This window comes from Rhincodon typus, chromosome 26 (genome assembly GCF_021869965.1).
Source record: "Rhincodon typus isolate 14 chromosome 26, sRhiTyp1.1, whole genome shotgun sequence".
In the NCBI taxonomy this organism is placed as follows: domain Eukaryota; kingdom Metazoa; phylum Chordata; class Chondrichthyes; order Orectolobiformes; family Rhincodontidae; genus Rhincodon; species Rhincodon typus.
The window spans coordinates 17,164,528-17,183,206 of record NC_063357.1 but is presented as its reverse complement, the minus strand read 5'-3'; the positions used below and the strand labels follow the sequence as shown (position 1 = coordinate 17,183,206).

Genomic DNA, 18,679 nt, shown 5'->3' with positions numbered 1-18,679 from the left:
TAATGGCTAGCATGTAATGGCTAGCATGTAATGGCTAGCATGTAATGTCTAGCATGTAATGGAACCATAATATCCTGAAGCACTCAACTGATAAAACATGGCATTTAAAGATCCTGATCAGAAAACTACAATCACATAATCAGAATCAAACACACGTGAAAAACAGAAAAATGTAAACTAAGTGCAGAGAAATGAAACATCCTTACTGTCATACATAGACAGGACGGTTAAAAAGGTGTTTGGCATGCATGCCTTCATTGCTCAGTCCTTTGAATATAGGAGTTGGAAAGTCATGTTGAGGTTGTACAGGTCATCAGTGAGGCCTCTTCAGGAACACTGTGTCCAGTTCTGGTAGCCCAATTATAGGAAGGAGATATTAAGCTGGAGAGGGTTCAGAAGACATTTACCAAGATGTTACCAGGCATGGAAGGTTTGAGTTATAAACAAAGGCTGGATAGGCTGGGACTTTTTTCACTGGAGAGTAGGAGGTTGAGAGGAGCCCTAATAGTAGTTGATAAAATAATGAGGGGTATAGATAGAGTTAATGGTAGTTATCTTTTCCCAAGGATGGAGGATTTCAAGACTAGGGGGCACACTTTTAAAGTGAGAGGAGAAAGTTTAAAAAAAGACATGAAGCAATTTTTTTTGTTACACAGAGGGTGGTTCGTGTGTGGAATGAACTTCCTGAGGAAGTGGTGGATGTGGGTACAAGTACAACATTTAAAAGACATTTGGATAGGTATATGAATAGGAAAGGTTTGGAGAGATATGGGCCAGGAGCAGGCAGGTGGGACAAGTTTAGTCTGGATTGTGTTCAGCATGGACTGGTTGGACCAAAAGGGTTTGTTTCTGTGCTTTATGACTATGACAAACCTTCAACAAAGGATTATTTTAAGGCTGAAAATAATGATAGAAGGAAGATTAATCTTCATATAATAGTTCCAAATCATCACAAACAGACTAGACTGAAGCTCAGAGCTTCATAAAGGAATCTTCACCAAATAACTAAGAAATAATGTTAAATGACATAGCATCAAATGGAAGTGGGAGAAAATCAGAGAGAGGACGGACACCGACAGAGCATAGCAGAGGTGGGATCAGAACAATATAAAAAAGATCTTTTTCACTGAAGAATTGAAAAGTATTCGAAACCCTCCAAAATGCTGCTCAAAAGATTTTATCCACCACACCACACCTACCCAACCCCAAACTTTACTTGATCAGGGCTTTAAAGAAAATCTCTAAATGTTGATGGATATTCTTTTCTTACATATTCCTGAATATCCAAAAATACCAAACTGTATTTTATTGGATTTGGTATTTCAACTTTTGATAGCCTTTTAGTACAGCCCCTACTTATTCACAAGTATATTGCTTATAAATTTCTACTAATAAAATGAAATTCTTAAATAATTTCATTAAGTTCTAGTGTTGAAACAAACCCTACTCTCTAATATACTCCTTAAGTGAGGAAGTAAAAGAAAGAAATCCCAGATTCTTAAACTATCTGGGGTGTTTACAGCAGTTAAGGATTGTTAAATTTAGCAGCTATGTGAAGGAAGATAAGAGCATTTGAAAGACTGGCTTAATTTCAGTAGATAGAAGAGTCAGGAAAATATTCTTGATTTAACTTAGGCTAAAGAGAGAGGTATATCAGGTATAAATCACTTAAGAACACGGCCAAGCAATAATTAAGTAATATTTACAACAAGTGCCTATTTTTTCCTTCAGATCGCATCATTCATTTGTTTATCAAACAACTGAAATAATGATATTTACTTAGTTTACTCACTCTTCAACATGGGTATGAAGCATGAAAATTTTGAAAACAAAATGAAAGACTCCCAAACAGGCGTTTCTGGTCTAATATCACAGTATATATGGGACGACTGCTACAAAGACTAGATCTGGATCTAACAGACAATTAAGGCAAAACTACATTTTGATCATTTATTGTGTGATCTAATTTAGATTTTTAGTCTGTCAAGTTTATTTCTCTAACCTCATTTTGACTTTTACAGTGCTTTCCATTTTCAAGCTTTTTACCTAAATTCTCCAAGGGACATTTAAAGTTCCAGTCTTTCAAACAGTTTTTGTTTTGATTCTTGTCATTTACGCTCAAATTTGTCCAAAATTTACATGCTTCTGTTATTCACATTTTAAAAATTCTAATTTAGTAATTACTTGAGAACTTACTTAGAAATTAAGCAACCTTGGTTAACAAAGAACAAGAACATTAGGTTGACACTAGGGTAGTTATATATTTATTTTAAAAGAAAAACCACCATCTTTCAGAAGGAGGTCAGCATTAATTTCAGAATTTAGAGGTTGAGCACAAACTCCAGGGCAATTATTCCTATCCGCTCCTGGATCATGATCTTACCAGTGAACAATTGCATGATTGTTTCTAGGACTGTCATTGTGTAATCTCCTCTTCCCTCCTCTGCTTCCCACCCTAAGGATTCTCCAACCTAATATAGCCCACTTCTACCTTTTCCCCAAAAAGACATTACAGGACTGAGTGGGCAGACCTACTGTTTCTGCACATTCCTGTTCCACTAAGCTAATTTCTTCTTTTCTTGACAATTTTATCTTCTGTTCTCCAATTTCTTCCCACCTACACTCAATTCTTCTGACTCCCTATGGCAATTTGAACAATTTCCAATTTCCTGGCCTTAATCACTACCACATTACTACGGACATCCAATCCCTCTACAACGCCATTCCCCACCAGAATAGTGTGAGGGCATTTCACTTCTTCTTCGAATGGAGGTTTGAACAGTCTCCATTCACCATGATCGTCCTCTGCCTGGCTGAGCTTAGGCTCATTTAATAACTTCTTCAACATGTTTCATTTCCAAATAATGTGTGGCCATGGATACCTACACAGGCTCTAGTAATGCTGTCAATTTCAGGGGTTTGTGGAATATTCCTTGCTCAAATCCTAATTGGCGGGATGTCCCTTCCCACAACCCTTTTTCTGGGACACCAACGATGTATCAGTATCACTTCCTGCTCTCATCTGGAACAGGAAATCTTTATTTTGTTTAATATATCTTCCATACTTCTGTAGCCTTCACTGGATTCATCTCTAATTCATCCATTCCTTGACTCTTCTGTCTTCACTTCTGGGGACAGACTGTCTAACTCCAACAACTACATTGACTACACTTCCTCACATCCCAATTCCCAGAAAGGCTCATGCTACTACCTCGGTTTCCCTGACTCCATCACATTAAGCTCACAATGTAGTCTCCTCTGGATCAAGCAATCTAAATGCAGACCCAATGCACAAACACAGCCCAAAGTTTTGGTCATTTTAAAACACCATCTTGCTCTCACATTTCTGTCCTTGGTCTGCTACAGTATTCCAGTAAAGCTCAACTCAAGCTAGAGAAACAGCATCTCAGAATTTTACAGCATTCTGGACTCAATAGTTATTTCACCAACTTCAGACCATGAAGTCTATCCTTCACAGATGCTGCCAGACTTGAGTTTTACAAATTTTTTTTTAATTTTATTATAGAAAAATACGTACAAACTTTTAAATGATTGCCTCCATCACAGAATTTTGTAATAAGTATCAAATGATGGGAACCTTAACATTATTGTCATATTATAGTGGCTGCAATCTTTTCAATCTTTACTACTTTCTCATAGTATTAACAAATCTGTGAAAAAATATTGGAATGTGAGAAACACTGAGAAAGCAGAATTTATTGCCCATTCCTAACTCCCAGACTGGATTTGTGTGCAGGTCAGGAGTAGGGAGCACGTCCCACCCTTAAAAATCAGTAATGACCCAGACGTGTCCAAGTTTTTAATGACAATTCTGCACCTTGCTGGCCAATGAGCACCAGCCAGTAAAATTTTATTTCCTTCAAATTAATTTACGGGACTATTTGAACACAAAGCCTCTCTATGCTATCAGATACCGCTTGGATTGTTTCAATTTTCCATGTTCTTAAATAGATTGAAGCCCAAATATCAGCACTAAACAACACAAACATTTCAGGACATCCTGCAGAGAAGTCATTGGTTCACTGTCAAAAAAACTGCTTCTCCCAAAGCCACAATGGCACTTCCAGTCACAATACTGGCCTTTCAATACGACAATGTGAACATCATGAGTCAGGCATGGTTATAATCAGGTAATTTATCTTTTGATAAAGACTTTGGTTTTCAGAGATGCTGTACATAAGTTTATGGCAGACTTGCAAATATTAGGGAGAAAAAAATGACAGTGTAGACACATGAGAAAAAGGAAAGAAAGAAGGCCTTGCATTTACAGCAGAGTCTTTCCCCACCTCAGTTGGCCAGAAGCAATTCATCACCAATTAAGTACTTTTGGAGTGTGATCACACTTGTAATATAGCAAGTTATCACAGTTAGTCATTATCTCAGTTACAGCTGCCTTCATGAGCTGTAGAATAAAGGTCAGCATTTCATAGTATCAATCTCTATTCTGGGGAGAATAGAGTACTTGAGAAAATGAATCATTACATTCATCACTAGCTTAAAAATGTTGGCTTTTAGTCTTTACTAAAGTCTTTAGTCTTTTCACGGTCCTAATAACAATGAAGTAATATATAAATATTAATAATAATGGAGTTATTAGTTGGTTCGCTGAGCTAAAGGGTTTTCATACAAATGTTTCATCTCCCTTCTAGGTGACATTGTCAGTGCTGTGTAGCCTCCGTTGAAACGCTGTTGTCCTGCCTCGCTCTGAATTTGTCGGGTCCGGTCTGCCACGGTGGGCGGTCTTGTTTCCGATTTTGTACTGTAGTAGTATGCAGATGGGGTCTACTTCAACACGTTTGTTAATTGCAGCAGTGGTTGAAAACCAGGCCTGCAGGAATTCTTGTGCTTGTCTTTGTCTCACTTGCCCTAGTACTGTAACTTTGTCTCAGTCAAACTGACGTCCTTCTATGTTGAACTGTATTGAAACAAGGGAGAGTTGGTTGTGCCGTTTTGCTGCGAGTTAGTGTTCATGTATCCTGGTGGTGAGTTTCCTGCCCGTCTGTCCTATGTAGTGTTTCTCGCCATTGCTGCATGGTATTTTATATATCACATTTGTCCTGTTCATTGTGGGTATGGGGTCTTTCACCTTTGAGAGTAACTGGCGAAGTGTGGCTGTTGGTTTGTATGCTATCCTTGTTCCAAGAGGTCGTAGGAATCTTGTAGTCAGTTCTGATATGTTTCTAACATAGGGTAGGGTGGCCAGTGTGTTGGGGCATACAGTGTCTTCTTGGTGTTGTTTGTTTGCCAGGCATCGGCAGACGAAGCTGTTAGGATAACCATTGTTTGCAAAGACTCTATAGATGTTCCTTTCGTTTTTGCACAGCCCTGCAGTTTTGCAGTGAGTTATCGCTCGTTAAACAGAGTCTTGACACAGGTCTGTTTGTGGACACTGGGGTGGTTACTGTTGTAATTCAGGATTTGGCCTGTGTTTAGAGTATTTCTGCATACGCTGGTATGGAATTCCTGATTGTACGTTTGTACCACCATTATGTCTAGAAGTGGGGGTTGATTGTTGTTCTCTTCTTCCCTGGTGAACTTGATCCCAGTGAATATACTGCTCATAACGTGTTGTGTTTCTTCTAACTTTGGTTGTTTAACAATCACAAAGGTATGTTCCACATATCTAACCCATAGTTTAGACTGGATCTGGGGGAGGGCTGTGCATTCTAGTCTTTGCATAACAGCTTCCGCTATGAGCCCAGAGATGGGTGAATCCATGAGTGTTCCATTAATTTGTTCTTATACCTGGCCGTTGAAGACAAAGCGTGTGGTAACACACTTATGGTACAAAACCAGAAACAACACTGCCCACCATGACAGATCGGACCATATAAATTTAGAGTGGGATAGAACATCAGCGCTTCAACGGAGGCTACACAGCGTTAACGATTTCACCTAGAAGGGAGACAAAGCATTTGCACGAAAGCCAGTGAGCTCGGCGAACCAACCAACTCCAACCACAATCCGAGCTACAGATCTTCGTTAAAACGTTAATAACAATGCTGAAAGTTTACAATATTCTTCACTTTGACAAAGGAGGTATCTAAGTAGCTTAGAGTGAAGGAACCAATCCTAGCAGTTATACCCCTTCTCTCAAAAACTTTGCCATTGCCCATAACATAACCTGAAGATTGTTCTCAGTTTTACATTGTGGGTCAGATGTCTCAACACTGCACAAAACACCTACACAACTGCACTCCTACCTGATAATCAAAAAGCTCCCAGGTTTGAGTCTTAACTCCAGGATTTCAGCATGAAAATCCAAGTAGAAATTCCATGCTAGTGCTGGGAGTATCACACCATTGAAGGTGCCATCTTTCACATACAAATTTATCAATTAAGAACAGAAGTAGGCCCCAAAGTGCCATTCAATAAATTCAGGGCTGATCTAATTACTTCACATTTCTACTTATCCAGAGAACCTTCCATCCCTTCCTTTCACAAATTTATCCACTTCTAACTTTAAAAAAAAGTCAAGCCTCTACATCCAAAGCTTTTTGAGGGAGAATGTTCCAAAGACTCTTAAACCTGTGCACAAAAAAGATTCTCATCTTTGTCCTGAATGACTGACCATTTATTTAGAAACAGCGACTCTCTAGTTATAGATTCTCCCACAACAAGCCGCCTCAGAATCATAAATAGAGTTTTTATAGCATAAAAAGGCCCATCGTATCCATATTGGTGATCAAACATCGATCAATTCTAAACCCATTTTCCATCACTTGGTCCAGTGCCTTGAATGTCATGGTGATTCAAGTGTTCATCTGAATATTTCTCAAATGGGATTGAGGGTTCCTGCCTCTACCACTTGTTCAGACAGTGAGTTCAAGACACCCACAACTCTCTGGATGAAAAAAATATTTCCATAAATGCCCTCTAAATGTCCTGCTCCTTAACTTAAAATTGTGCCTCTTGGTTACTGAGCCCTCTACTAAAGGGGAAAAATGTTTGCCTATCTACTCTTGCAATGCCCCTAAGATCTTTTTACACATCAATCACATCTCGATTCATAACTGCCTGCAATACCTTCTTCTGCACACCTTGTCACCTCCTAGAAAATGCAATGAAATTTGTTAGGCATGATCCTCCCTTACGAAGCCATACTAACTATTCAAAATTAATCCATGCCTCTCCAAGTGGAGATTAATTCTGCCTCTCAGAATTTTTTTTCAATAGGTTCCCTACCACAGATGTTAAACTCGCTCACCTGCAGTTTCCTGGTTTATCCCTACCAACCTTCATGAATAAAGGCAATACACTGGCTACAGGATGGGCGCCAGAGGACTGGAGGCAGCTCAAGAGTTTTGAAAATTAATGTCAGAGCCCCTGCAATCTTCTCCCTTGCCCCATAGCAGTTTAGTACAACCGGACCTGGGTATCTAGTTTCAAGCCTGCTAATACCTCTACCACAGACTTTCACCCTGATTTCCAGATCTACATCGTCCTTTTCCATTGTGAAATCAAATGCAAAGAACTCATTAAAAACTCACCTGTGTCTTCCAGCTCTACAGAGGCTGCCATTATGGTCCCTAATGAGTCTTTCTCTTTCCCTTAATATATTTTTCAGATACCTCTGGATTTTGCTTAACATTACTGACCTGTGTTTTCTCACGTGCTCTCTTTGCTCTCCCAATTTCTTTTTTAAGCAACCTCCCGCATTTTCTATACTCCTCTGGGGCATCCATCATTTTGAACCTTTGGTATCTACCCAAGTTTCATTTTGTTTTTTTATCCAATCCTACATGGATAAATCTTGATATCCAGGATTCCCTGTGCTGGTTAGTCCCACCCTTCAACTTTAGGGAACACATTGGCCATGCACATTTACCATTACCCTTCTGACTGTTTCCACTGCTTTGATGGTAACAAAAAAAAAAGAAATAAAGAGGGAGAAAATTAAATATGAGGGTAAGCTAGCCAGTAATATAAAAGTTAATATACAAGTTAGTTAGAATTTTAACTAATAGTGTTATGTCAATTGTTCATAATTGTTTATCTGTAATGAGATTCTATTTAAATGTAACACATAGTAACTCTTGTTAAGTACAGAAAATTGGTTTAAAAAGACAGGAATATTGGGGAATTCTGTAAACTTCTTTTAAACAATCTTTATCTTTTATGCCAATTTCAGGAATAGCAGTGTTTGATTTCCAGGGCACTACCCCAATGAGGCTTAACAAGATCAAAGCTCAGAACTAAAAGATCACTGGAATGGGACTTCTCAAAAGGATCAGGTAGGCAGGTAAGGGTGATGGGTTAGCTTTGTTAGTACAAAAGTCTCACGTATGATTGCAAGAAATGATCAAGGATCGGATGATGAGGAATCCATAAGAGTGAAAGTGAGAAATAACAACGACGCTGATGTGAGTAGTCTATAGAACCGCCCCCCCCTTTATAAATTTATAAAAAAGAAGAAAGAAGCCACTTGAGCTTGTACCCTTGGAGAATAAGGCTGAGAGAATAAGGCTGGGAAAATAATATTGGGGAAACAAGAAATGACAGAGGAGTGAATAAATACTTTGCATCAGTCTTCATGGTAGAGAACACTAATAACATTTCAGAAATATTGAAAAGAATTGAAGAGCTAATGGCAGGAAGTAAACACAATAACTATTGCTCGAGAAAAAAAGCACAGCAAACTTTTTATTAACTGGTACCTAGGGGACGCGGAGTGTACTGGTTGATCAAGAAGTCCACATAATCAATGTAAAAACTTACACTAGGTAACAGAAACGCAACGCAGGGGTATACAACCATTGTTATGCTTTATTTACAGCTAAATCACTAAATAATAATGCAACTTTGCCCTAAATAAAACATACCAGCAGAGAGTCTTCTCACTCACACCCTCAACTGACTACTTAGACATCATGGAGATTGTGAATAGTACGTAAACCTCCCATATTTCAGGGACATAATTTTCTGTACTCGGGAAGCTAATAGGTCTAAAGGACAATAAAATGCCTGGACCTGATGGGTTGCTTCCTAGGATTTTAACGGAAGTAGGTACAGAGTTAATGGATGCACTGCTACAAATCTTCCAAGAATCCGAAGATTCTATGGAAGTCCCAGGGGACTGGAAACTTCTAATCTTTTTCAAAAAGGGAAGGAGACAACTACAGGTAACTATATCTAACCATTGGACAGTTATCTTAATGTCTGTCACTGAGAAAATGTTGGGAATCTATAATGATGAATGTAATCGCAGCGCATTTAGCAATAAATAATATAATTGAGCAGAGTCAGCATGGCCCAATGAAGGGGAAAAATCATGTCTGACAAATTTATGAGCTCTTATGAGGAGCAAAAAAAAACAAGATGGATAAAGGGAACAAGAAGATATAATATACTCGAATTTCAAAGGCGTTCGATAAGCTATTGCACATAAGGCTATGTAATAAGATGTTAGAATCCTCACTAATTTTGTGTTACTTAATTCTTTTATCAATTTTGGTTTGGAACTACGAACTGAGAACTGAGTTGAACATGACTTTTGAACATGACTGGGCAGCAGCTTGTATTAAAAAAAAGACAAGCTATTGTTTGTTTGTGACACCAGGCCTAGAAGTTATTTGCAAGTTCTTGATCAAAAGGATTCCATAAACTCAATGGTAAGGAGAAGCCGCATGTTTAACCAGATAGATGTTTGGCCATTCTAGCACCTGGGAACTGGCACCAGCAAGTCTGAAAGGGAAGAAGAAAGCTCCCTGTCTAACCTTCCATTATCAGCTATTGGAAGTTCAGAGAACATAAAGTAAGTTTAAGTATCAAAAACTTCCTCAGAAAGAACTAAAAAGGTGATCCTGATTGTTTCTTAGTTGATTTTCTGGAGATGTCAGTCATATATGCCAGTGTGACAATGTATTGTAAAAATCACTGGCTAGTTTTGTATTTTTTTTTATTGGTCTATCCATCTTTTGCACGAATAGGGTTGGAAACAAAGGTTATTGATTTAAATCATAAATAATTAATTACTTTGTCATTTAATTTTGTTATAAAGTCACTGTATTGTTAGAAAATTGCTAAGTCTTTTGTTTAAGCTACAAACTCTGTAAAGTTCATTATTCAGAGAACCTGGGACTGGTTATTCATTGCTAAGGAACCACTGGGGTCAATTTTGAGGGTCTTTGAATGTTTTAATTTTACTGTGTTGTGAATGAACACAGATAGGAAAGCTGATTTGATTTGGCTGCCTATCTCCATATCATAACAAACATAACAACCCATGGTATTGGGGGTTCATATATTAGCATAGATAGAGGATTGGCTAACTAATAGAAGACAGAGTGCGGATAAACGGGGCGTTTTCAGCAATAGCAACCCATAAATACTGGAATGCCACAGAAATCAGTCCTGCAGCCACAATTATTTACAATACATATTAATAACTTGGATGACAAAGTTCAGAGACATGCAGGTTAGGTAGACTGCCATGCTAAATTGCCCATAGTGTCCAGGAATGTGCAGGCTAGGTGGATTAGCCATGGGAAATGCCGGACAACAGGGACAGGGCAGGGGACGTGGGTCTTAATTAAAAGGTGTTAAGGTAATCAAAAGTCATGCACGCAGAAGTAAAACTGTGGGATCGAATACAGGAAAGAGCTTTGAATGAATTAAAGCTTAGAGTAAAGAAACGGGTGGCTGGCCAGGAAAGCAACTACACTACTGAATCTGGAAATAGCTAGGACATGGAAGAGTGTCTCCAATGGTAAGCAGGCTGAGTCAGGGCAGAGATGTATTTCTACAACATTTTCAAAAATTCCTACCCATACAATAAAAGACAATGTTTATTTGCACCAAGTCTAATTTTAAAAACAGCTTCATTTTATTGCAGATATGCCAAACTCCTAAATTTTAAAATGAAGCAGTATTTCAAAGGATCTATTTGCATTATAATGTAGACAACACTAGCAGAGAAAACTTCACATTCTTACAAATAGGTACGACAAAAATATATTTTTATTTATTCACAATAAAGAAAATTAGGTTCAAAAGTTAAAATCTTGGGTGAAATCAAACTTTCCTACTCCATTAAAACTAAATCAGGCATCGCAATAAACTGTGCATGGTGGAACCTTTAACAATGGTTCAAAAATCAGCCTAAAGACTTGAGAATATTTTTGAGAATATTCTGGGAAACAAGAAAACACCATTACAATGCGCAAGTTCATCGAACAAACATAAAAACTGCTTTGAAATGGCATATATGCATTCTCTCTCTTTTGGTTCAAATAAATCTTAAACTCAGAAGCAATCTGCACAAACCAATATTAAGAAATAGAAACCTGTTAAATTAAAGGTAACCTCTCAGACTTTTTGGACAAAATGATTCAGCATTAGAACCAGACATGCCTGCACCACTTTCCGTTATCACTAAAAATAGACACAGACAACAACTTTGGCCTAAACAAGGCAAGACACAAACTGTTAGATAAGAAAGATTGGTAACCTGTGTTATAACATCCAACAAACTCATGAAAGCAAAACATAAACCTAATTTTAAATACCTCGTTTCTGGTTTTAAAGGTAAATCTCAAGATGCCAGCTACACACACTCCCAATGGTGCTGTTTTAAAGAAGTACCTCAGCCACTGATGTAAGCTTCCGTTCAGAATGAAGGGGAAATTTGATAGGCTGTCAAAGTGTCATTTCACTGACACTGCAACAAGACAGCTGGGTCGTTACAGGCCTCCTAAAAATAACTAAAGAATGTATGCTCAGTTTCAACAGTTGGTCCTTCATCACAACTTTATTTGACTTTATTCTCTCCTTGTGAAGTCATTAAAAATAGCTTTGTATATAAAACTTTATAATACAAACAAATGTTGTCATCTGGTTGTTGATATGTCATATTTCTAGCACTTCTATTTCCTTTTGGCAGAAGCAACACCATAGTAATCGTTGACGTAATTTCCATTCAGAGAGAAAACAAAACCCTCCTTTTCCTGTTCAGAACTAATTTGCAACACGTTTGTTATAGATATAGCTGTTTAACCCTTTAAAGCTGGCCACTCTTTTTCCCACTTCTTACAACACAACTGATTAAAATTGTAATTAACACTGTAAATAATAAAACAAAATGTAAATGAGTCAAAATTATAGGGACTACAAAGTTGTAATCTACAGTTGCTAATGATTACTACAGTTACATTGAGTGAAAATACCAATAGCTCACTGTAAACTGACTAATTTTGGTGTGATTTTAGAATGGCAAGATCATTATACCATACAATGTAATATTTGTCTGCTATTGGCAAGATGTGCAATTATTAGCTTATCCCTTGATAGTCACAAAAATGATCGCCAACAATGTAACATAACATCTGCACTGCACTTAGATCTGATTTCAAATTACTTAAAGTTTTGAAATGAAGTTTAAAACAGACACCATTACCAACCCTAGATATATCTCATCACACTGGCAAGCCAAATCCAGAAGAGGTGGCAGCACAGCGGTATACAGACAGGAGCTAGTTGCCCTGAGAATCCTCAACATTGGCTCTAGACCTATGAAGTCTCATGGTGTCAGGTCAAACATGGGCAACAAAACCACCTGCTGATTACCATGTACCGTCCATCCTTAGCTGAGGAGGGAGACAAGGATGCAGAATGTACTCTGGGTGGAGAATTTCAATGGCTATCAAAAAAAGAGTGGCTCAGCAACAGCACTACTGATAGAATCACATGATAAAGAACACTGCTGCTAAACTGGGTCCACAGCAGGTGAGTGAGGGAACCAACTAGAGAGAAAAACATACATGACCTCATCCACAACCTACCTGCTGCTGGTGCATCTGTTCATGACAGTATCATCAAGAGTGACCATGCAGACAAAGTCCTGACTTCAGTGATAATAACTTACATAATACTTATAGCACTTTCACTGTGCTAACTGGGATGGACTTTGAACAGATATAACTACTCAAGACTGGGCAACCATGACGTGCCGTGGGCTATCATATTCCAATGCAATCTGTAACCTCATGATCTGGCATATCCACTCCTCTACCATCAAGCCCAGGGATCAGCCCTGGTTCAGTGAAGAGCGCACGGGAGCATGCCGGGAGCAGTATCAGGCATACCTAAAAATGAGGTGTCAATATGGTGAAGCAACATGTTAGGTAGAGCTAAGCGATCCCACAACCAATGTTTCAGATCTAAACTCTGCAATCCTGCCAAATCCACTTGTGATTGGTGGTGGATAATTAACCAACTGACTGGGGGAGAATGCTCTACAAATATCCCAATCCTCAATGATGGGAGAGTCCAGCAAAAGATCAGGCTGAAGCATTTACAATCTTCAGTGAAAATTTCCCAGTGGATGATCCATCTTGAATTCCTCCAGAGGTTCCCAATATCACAGAAACCAGTCTTCAGCCAATTTGATTCACTCCACATGATATCACGAAATGGTTGGAGGCACTGGATACTGCAAAGACTATGGACCCTGACAACATTCTAGCAATCATATTGAAGACTTGCCCACTAGAACTTGCCACACATGTAGCCAAGCTGTTCCAGTACAACTACAACACTGGTATTTATCCAATAATGTGGATGATTACTCAGGTATGACCTGTATACAAAAAGCAGGACAAATCCAATCCAGCAATTACTGTCCCAGAGCTTACTCTCGATCATCAGTAAAGTGACAGAAGGTGTCATCAACAGTGCTATCAAGCAGCAAATGCTCAACAATAACCTGCTCACTGACACCCAGTTTGGGTTTTGCCAGGGCTACCTGACTCCTTACCTCATTACAGTCTTGGTTCGAACATGGACACAACAGCTAAACTCCAAAGGCGAGGTGAGAGTGACAGCACTTGGCATCACAGCCACATTTAACTGACTGTGGCATCAAGAAGCCCTAGCAAAACTGGAGTCAATGGGACTCAAGGATGAAACTCTCCCTAGTTAGAGTCATACCTGGCACATAGGAAGATGGCTGTGGTTGTTAGCATCACATCTTATGAAGGATATATTGCCTTGCAGGAAGTACAACTAAGATTTACAAGAACTATACTGGACTTCAGAGGTTAAATTATGAGGAGAGATTACACAAACTAAGCCTGTTTTCTCTCAAATTTACAAAGTCAAGGGGTGATCTAGTTGAAGTCTTCAAGATGGTAACAGGAATAGACAAGGTAGGTAAAAAAAGTATCTGGTTAGGGATTCTAGCATTAGGGGGCATAGTCTGCGAATCAGGGCCAGATCATTCAGGAGAGATGGTAGGAAGCACTTCTATGTACAAAGGGTGGTAGATATTTGGAACTCTTCTACAAATGGCATGGGATGCAGGATCAGTTGTAAATTTTAAATCTTAGGTAGATAGATTTTTGTTAAGCAAAAGGTATTAAAACTTATGGGTCAAAGGCAGCTATGTGCAGTTAGGCTACAGATTAGCCATGGTCTCTCAGAACTGTGAAACCGGCTCAAGTGGCTGAATGGCCTACTCCGTTCCTATAGTCCGATGTCAGTCATCTCAGCTCCAGGACATCTCTGCAGGAGTTCCTCAGGGTGGTGTCCTAGATCCAACCATCTTCAGCTGCATCACTGATCTTTCCTCCGTGAGGATCAAAGATCAAAGTGAGGATGTTCAGCAACGATTGCATATGTTTAGCACCATTCGCAACTCTTCATATACTGAAGCAGTCCATGTCCAAATGCTACAAGATCTGGACAATATCCAGGCCTGGGCTGAAAATGGCAAGTAACATTCAGGTCACACATGTGCTAGACAATGATCATTTGCAATGAGAGACAATTTAACCTCAGTTTCTTGACATTCAATGGTGTTACGGTTACTGAATCCCCAACTATTAACATCCTGAGGTTTGCTATTTACCAGAAAAATAACTGGACTCTGTCTATAAATATAGTGGCTATAAGAGCAGATCAGAGACAAGGAATGCTGTAGCAAGTAACTTACCAAAGCGTCTACAAGGTGCAAGGTACGAGTCCGGAGTTTTTTGGAATACTTCTCATTTGCATGAATGAGTGCGACTCCAACAACAATCAAGAAACTGTCAGCATATACAGTCTTTACTGCACTGAAATTAACAGTAATCTTTGGAGTCACATTTATGCAGACTAACACAGAACTTAACCTTCAGTTAAGTGACTTGACACAGGGGAAATGTGCAGAATTCAATCCTGAAATAAGTGGCATTTATAAAGAACTCCTGTTCTCTTCTTGCTAATTGCTGTTACATGCTGTTGACTTGGTGCCGGATTTAAACTGCTAATGTCAAAAAGGGAAACCATGGCATGGAAGTTGCTAGTTCTTGCGGGCAGATTTCTTCAAGGTTATTGATTAGCACTTTTGATTAACCATAAAATGCTGTTCAGTGACTAAAAGCAGGTTGGACACATCTACCCTGCTTCTATTTCCTAATTTGATCTACCAACTGACTCAAGACCATTTCAGCCATGCAACAGTCGATCAAGCAGCACACTAGCAATCACAGCAGAAACCGGGTATTAAAACGTTCGGAGGAAGGGTCACTTGACCCGAAACATTAAATCTGATTTCTCTCCACAGATGCTGCCAGGCCCGGTGAGCTTTTCCAGCAATTTCTGTTTTTGTTCTGACTTACAGTATTTGTAGTTCTTTAGGTTTTTACTTTTGTTAAAATGCTATTACCCACCACTTGAGGGCACTGCCGTCCTACTTTTCACACAAAGCTTAACATCTCAGCACGCGACTGAGCAAGACACTAAATTGTATCATGATCTGCGTTCATTGCCTTTCAAGTCTTCCGGACTTCAAAAGTACTAAATTTATAAAGTACTGTGAAGTGTAATCAATTATAATGCAAGAAACGCTACAGGCAATATACACACTACAAAGTCCCACAAGCAACAGTAAGAATAAACAACAGACCACTGTCTTGCTCGGAGGCCATCAGTAGTCACCGTTAACAATAATAGAAAATCTGGCAGGAACTTTGGGAGAACCAGAAATGTACAGTTAAACAAAAAGTCTCAAAGTTGACACACGGCTCCATAGAAAGGTGCATGGTTGCAATTTTCGACTATTTTTGGACATTCACATAATTGGATTGGCATGAATTTGCTGCCTTTGCACATTAGCTTCCCCACTAAAAATGGCTGCAAATGCTCAAACAAGCTGCTTTTCTTATACAACTTTGATGTTAGATTGTAAAAAAAGAGGTTTTACCATATTCTATTTCTTATCTCTCTTCCTTAATCTTTCCCATATTTCTCAGTCTTTATTTTATTGTATGTTTCTTGCTTTATACTTCCTGGTTTGGATTTTGCGTTGTTCAGTGGAGATTCTTGAACATGTTTGGTTGAAAAGCCTGTCATGCAACAGAACCCTGAAACAGAATGTGCATTGAAAAGATAACCAGGTCTGAGGGAATCACTGCCTGACAAACAAAATTTCTGTGGTCAAATGTCAGCACAATGACCAGTGAGTGTTCTTCCTTTGCCATGGAATGAAAAAGGTAAGCCAATATTTTTCATTTGATGACAAAACAATTGCATGAAATATTATTTAATTTTAAACTATACACAGTGTAAAAGGGTGGGAGCATAGATCCAAGTCGGGATACTCATTCGTAGATCCAATGCAAACAAGATGGACTTCTTCTGGATCATAAGGATTCTGCAATTCAGTAGAATTGCTGCATCTTTGCAGGGAGAACACACCATTGCGAGCAGGTTGCTGTGGAACTACAGCAAATATTAGAATCCAGACGCCACACCTCGAACTATGTTAACAACACCTGGGAGTTCTACTAGTTGACTTCAGGACATATGTTTGTCATCCATCATACTAAGACGACAATTTTATTTTGTGTTTTTGATTGCAGATTGAAACAGCAAAAGGGCTACCTGAAAACTATGTGGAGATACCGGTGTTGGACTGGGGTGGACAAGGTCAGAAATCACACGACACCAGGCTATAGTCCAACAGGTGTATTTGAAAACACAAGCTTTCGGAGCCTCACTCTTCTTTCAGGTGTTAGTGAGAGAAGTAGTATCAGACAAAGAAGTTATAAGTAAAAGATCAAAGGGTCACACCACGATAAGGATGTACTAAACAAATGTAAGATGCCGTTAAATCTTTAGTCAGTTAGAAGGTTTTAATTGATTAATGCGTATATGTTTCAATCAAGTGATCGCTTACTGTTAAATGCCAACAGATACAAATCTAACCGGTCCAAATTTTAAGTTACCCTCCCCACCCCACAATTCAAAGTGTTCTTCTCATACCCAACTCAATTTCAGAACAGTGGGATCAAATAAGATACTTTTATCCTCATATTATGAGCATTGTTCTTTCCAAATTGAAAACAAAATCATACTGCACAGTTTTGCCAAAGATAGCAAAGTCTTTTGCTCACAATAGTTACACAATCCTCAAACTCAAAACATTTTGCAGAAATATTAAATATATTTAAGTAGAGATTTATTCTGAACCAAGGTAGATTGTCTATTTCATAAATACCAGAGATAGTACATCTATTTTTGCAAGCACTATGATCACCGCAAAGACAGAGTAAAGTACTGGAATTTTGCAGCATAAATACAAATAATAATAAACACCAAATTCTTTATTGCTTTCTGATGGTAAATGGACAGCAGGGTACTTTCAGATTCTTGCTAGTTCTAGTAGCCGTGTGCTATAACGGACAGACAAATTCTGCAAACAAATTTTCAACTTCAAAACTTTTTGATCAATGGACAATTTTGTCCTCATTAACATAGAAAATTGTATTATAAACAATGTTCTACTTTAAGTGTAATTTATACCTTCTGTGTTATATGGTAAGGAAGGAAAGAGATTCCTTTTAAAAAGTTGGTTTTGAATTTTTTGAGAGATATCTGGAGGCATGTTTGTGTTTTTTAGTGTACATGCATTTAACAAGGTTTTACAACTGGAAGTAAAGAGCTGGGCTAGAGGTTCAATGCATTACAAAAAGAGGCAGGGAACAACATTGGGGTGTTATTTAGAGACAGACGTCCAGATATATGAATGACAGAAATATCCAAGTCAGTGAGTGTATGGCAGAGAAAGACTGCTGAAAACAGAGTTCAGGGAATTCATGTCTGCCCTTAAATTAAAGAAAGAGTTAGTTTAGTTTGCAGTTTTATTTTAGGTGGTCTCACGGAGTAATACCAGCTAAAGGAAAAAGCATCTAGCAAATGTACAGAAAGTAGCCAGAAGCAATTTCAACTTGCAGTGCAGCCTGCATTTGGTGTCAGGTTGGAAGAAGCCCAAAAGAAGAGAAGAAACAAGAGGGGACGGTGCCACTTTAATCTCACAGCAGACCGGAAAAAATGTGTTAGACTACAATTTTAACATACAGATGCATTGCGGAGGGATGGGAGCAAGGTGAATCTTTTTCATCCCCAGGATATCAGGATTCTGCTACATCCAACAAGGTTGACTTCTAGCTTGTATTTCTCAAACCAGCCATCCTTAAATCTACAAAAGGCTGTAGAAGATTACACAAGACTCTTTGGGGCAAAATTGTATCAGAGATATTACCATGCCAAATTTTGATAATATCGGCACATCTTATAAAATGGCTGCTTAATGTTTTGCACGTACAGATTATATCTTCTATTTGAATTTTGTACCAACCATACCAGTGACAGGAAAACACCTACGAAGAATTTTGCAGAG

The 18,679-nt window shown here is 38.6% G+C and overlaps 1 protein-coding gene across 7 annotated transcripts in view; it reads right to left on the bottom strand.

Moving 5' to 3' along the window:
• The window catches only part of myo18ab (myosin XVIIIA b), a 296,427-nt gene that overhangs the window by 216,107 nt on the left and 61,641 nt on the right, over positions 1-18,679 (bottom strand). The window contains exon 1 of one of the 7 annotated variants that reach the window (XM_048612576.1): positions 11,529-11,547. The exons of the other annotated variants lie outside the window; for them this stretch is intronic. The gene's annotated coding sequence lies outside the window, so the exon portion shown is untranslated. Of the gene's footprint in view, positions 1-11,528; positions 11,548-18,679 lie in introns of those variants that run through there. 7 annotated transcript variants of the gene reach the window in all.